We start from the raw sequence: 4,482 nt of genomic DNA on the forward strand, positions 1-4,482 counted from the left end.
CAGATGGTGACTGTAGCCATTAAATTAAAAGACGCTTGCTCCTTGGAAGAAAAGCTATGACCAACCTAGACAGCATATTAAAAAGCAGAGACATTACTTTGCCAACAAAGGTCCTTCTAGTCAAAGCTATGGTTTTCTGTAGTAGTCATGTATGGATGTGAGAGTTGGACTATAAAGAAAGCTGAGCATTGAAGAATTGATGTTTTTGAAGTGTGGTGTTGGAGAAGACTCTTGAGAATCCCTTGGACTGCAAAGAGTTCAAACCAGCCAACCCTGAAGGAAATTAGTCCTGAATATTCATTGGAAGGACTGATACTGAAGCTGAAATTCCAATACTTTGGCTACCTGTTGCCAAGAACTGACTCATTGGAAAAGACCCTGATGCTGGGAAAGGATTGAAGGTGGGAAGAGAAGGGGACGACAGGAGAAGAGATGGTTGGATGGCATCCCCGACTCAATGGACATGAGTTTGAGTAAGTTCCAGGAGTTGGTGATGGACAGGGAAGCCTGGCGTGCTGCAGTCCATGGGGTTGCAGAGAGTCAGATACAACTGAGCAACTGAAGTGGACTGAGCCGCCAAATATATATATATGTTCTTTTGCAGATTGTACAAATGTGGAACATCTCACATATGTGCCTGTCATCCTTGCTCAGAGGCTTTGCTAATCTTCTGTATATTGTTCCAGTTTTAGTATACATGCTCCTGACTCCAGCTTCCAACATATACTCTTTAAAGTAAACCTATCCCTTTTAAAGGAAACTCAAGTAATGTTTTCTGTGCATGTAATGTTGATGTTGGGCTAGAGCAGATCTTTTTTTCAGTTGATATTCTATATTCATTGTGGGGATTTTGCCCACTTTCTTTTTATTTTTTTAAATATTTATTTTTATTTATTTGACTATACCAGATCTTAGCTGCTACATGCAAACTCTAGGCCTGGCATGTGGGCTCTAATTCCCTGGCCAGGGATAAAACTTGGGCCCCCTGCACTGAGAGCTTGGAGTCTTAACTACTGAACCACCAGGGAAATCCCTCTTGTCCACTTTTCGTGTGATACAACATGATCACTTGGTTCCTTTTGAGTCCAGAGAGGGAAAGAATAATACCTTAGTTTAGCCTAATATAAAATGCTTTCGAATTTGCCAGCATCAGTTGGATCATCGAAAAAGAGAGTGGCAGACAAACATCTACTTTTGCTTTATTGATCACCCCAAAGCCTTTGACTGCGTGGATCACACAAACTGTGGACAATTCTTCAAGAGATGGGAATACCAGACCACCTGACCTGCCTCCTGAGAAATCTGTATGCAGGTCAAGAAGCAGCAGTTAGAATCGGACATGAAACAATGGACTGGTTCCAAATTGGGAATGGAGTACATCAAGGCTATATAATGTCACTCTGCTTATTTAACTTATATATAGATACATCATGCAAAATGCTGGGCTGGATGAAGCACAAGCTGGAATCAAAATTGCCGGGAGAAATATCAATTACCTCAGATATGCAGATGACACCACTCTCATGGCAGAAAGCAAAGAAGAACTAAACAGCCTCTTGATGAAAGTAAAAGAGGAGAGTGAAAAAGCTGGCTTAAAACTCAGTATTAAAAAACCTAAGATCATGGCATCCAGTCCCATTACTTCATGGCAAATAGATGGGGAAACAATGGAAACAGTGACAGACTTTATTTTATTGGGCTCCGAAATCACTGCAGATGGTGACTGCAGCCATTAAATTAAAAGACACTTGATCCTTGGAATAAAAGCTATGATCAACCTAGGCAGCATATTAAAAAGCAGAGACGTTACTTTGCCAACAAAAGTCCTTCTAGTCAAAGCTTCGGTTTTTCCAGTAGTCATGTATGGATGTGAGAGTTGGACTATAAAGAAAGCTGAGCATTGAAGAATTGATGCTTTTGAAGTGTGGTGTTGGAGAAGACTCTTGAGAGTCCCTTGGACTGCAAGGAGATCCAACCAGTCAATCCTAAAGGAAATCAGTACTGAATATTCATTGGAAGGACTGATGCTGAAGCTGCAATTCCAATACTTTGGCTACCTGATGCCAAGAACTGACTCATTTGGAAAGACCTTGATGCTGGGAAAGATTGAAGGCAGGAGGAGAAGGGGACTACAGAGGATGAGATGGTTGGATGGCATCACTGACTCAAAGGACATGAGTTTGAGTAAGTTCCAGGAGTTGGTGATTGGTAGGTTAGGGTCAGGGTCAGGGTCAGGGTCAGGGTTTAGGGTCAGGGTTAGGGTTAGTGTTTAGGGTTAGGGTCAGGGTCAGTGTCAGGGTCGAACTGCTCTCTGACGTTTGCATTTTCTTTTCAGTTGCGTCGAGCTTGTTGGTTGAGGTTATGTGTGTGAGGAGCGTGTGCTTTTGCTTTTTGTTTCATCGCCGCAATATGAATGCGTATTTCTAACATGAAGGTCTGTTTATTTGTCCCATTGTTGAACGTTGTTCTTGCTGAAAGAGCAGTCCGTCGTCGGGGGGGTGGGTCACAAAAGGGGTTTCTCCTGGCACGCCCAAAGGGCGGTGACAGGGACCGGGAAGATGGCGAGTTATTTCTCGGGGCGGGGGATCGCGCCGCCTGACGTTGGCCTGCGGTACCCCTTGGATGGGAGTGCATTCCGCTGCCCTGTGGGTGGGGTGTCAAGAATTCTTCCCTTCCCCTCCCGTCCTTCCGTCGTACCTCGCCCAGGGACGTTCTCGAGAAGTGTTGGTGTGTCCTGTTCTCCTGACCGAGTCGGTGACTGAGCGGAGAACCTGGGCCCTAGGATGGGCCCCGTCTGGCAACGAGTCCCTGTCGGTCTCCCTCGGAACTTCTACGCTGCGGCCGGCTCTCTGGACAGCGGGTTGGTTGTCGGGCACCACCTGCCTGTCGGTCGCCTTTTTAGATGGTCCTGCGTGGGGGGGGGGGGGGAGTGCGGCGTGGGGGGCGGGGGTTGGTGCGGACCACGGTTAGAGCCTGCTGGGCCGGCGAACTCTTGAATGCCCTGGGGCTGTGGAAGGAGGCTGTGTGGGAGGGGCATCTTGGGCCAGAGGTCAACGGGGCGGGATGGGTAGCCACTTGGGCTTTTTGGTTTGGATTGGAAATCTTGTTTTGGAAACTTGACTGATTTGGAGAACAGCTATTTGAACCCAAGGGAGTTGACTTCCTTCTTTTTGGCCTTGTCTCTTGGCATGGGGGAATCTTCCTTCTCCCGCCAAGGATTTCAAACAAAGCCACGACAGATCACGCGGATCCACTTGCTCCAATCAGGTTCAGGGGCAAGGATCAAGGCTGGCTTGGTGACAGTAAGTCACGCCCCTCGCCCCCTCCCCCGTGGCCCGCCCCGCCAACCCTGCCGCCAACTCAGAATACTCCCCTGTCTGCCTGCCCAAAGACAAGTGCTGGCTGGTGGCTGAGGTCAGGGTGGGCAGACTCACATTTCATGGGAGTGGTCTTGATCACGGAGGTGATGAATGAGCTCAGAAAACACAAGCAAATTATGCGGGATATCCATCCCGCACACACACCCCGCCCGCACACAGCGCACATTATCCTTTGCCTGACTGTGTCTCTCTGTCTCAGCCCGCCCCCCTCGCACACCCACACACCCCACACACCACGCGCGTACCACACACACACTGCGTCGTCCTTTGCCTGGCTGCGTCTCTTTGCTTGTCTCTGCCCGCACCACCCACAGGCACACCCTACACACCACATGCATACCTGCACACAGTGCAAACACACACATCCCGACCCGACCCCCCCACACATCCAGCCCAGACGCGACCCTCCCGCACACACCACACACCCCGCACACACCACACACATACCCGCACGCACACCACACACTCATTCCCCCACCATACACACACACACACACACACACACACTGCGTCGTCCTTTGCCTGGCTGCGTCTCTCTGCTTGTCTCTGCCCGCACCACCCACAGGCACACCCTATACACCACACGCATACCTGCACACACATCCCGCCCGCACACAGCGCACACACACACATCCCGACCTGACCCCCCCCCCACACACACACCCAGCCCATACGCACTCCGCCCACACACACCACACACCCTGCCCACACTACACACATACCCGCACACACACCACACACTCCCCCCCATACACACACACACACACACACACACATACACATACTGCGTTGTCCTTTGCCTGGCTGTGACTCTCTGTCTCTGTCTCTGCCCACACACCACATGCATAGCCACACACACCCCGCCCCGCCCCGCCCCCACACACCACACACACACCCCGCCCACACACCGGCCACATACCACCCACCGCGCACACCCACACCACACACACTCACACACACACATACACACACACACACACACACAGCGTTGTCCTTTGCCTGTCTGTGTCTCTTTGCCTCTGTCTCTGCCCCTCCCCACACCCACAGGCGCACCCCCTACACACACACCCATGCTGCTGACACAACACAGACACGGCCCCAC

General features: G+C 50.4%; 1 non-coding gene across 1 annotated transcript; it reads right to left on the bottom strand.

Annotated features, from left to right (window-relative positions):
• Positions 1–609: 609 nt before the first annotated feature.
• On the bottom strand, positions 610–716 carry LOC113904541. Its single transcript, XR_003514560.1, has one exon. It is a non-coding gene; the product is annotated as a U6 spliceosomal RNA (small nuclear RNA).
• Between the last annotated feature and the right edge of the window lie 3,766 nt (positions 717–4,482).

Source organism: Bos indicus x Bos taurus, chromosome 14 (assembly GCF_003369695.1).
Source record: "Bos indicus x Bos taurus breed Angus x Brahman F1 hybrid chromosome 14, Bos_hybrid_MaternalHap_v2.0, whole genome shotgun sequence".
In the NCBI taxonomy this organism is placed as follows: Eukaryota; Metazoa; Chordata; class Mammalia; order Artiodactyla; family Bovidae; genus Bos; species Bos indicus x Bos taurus.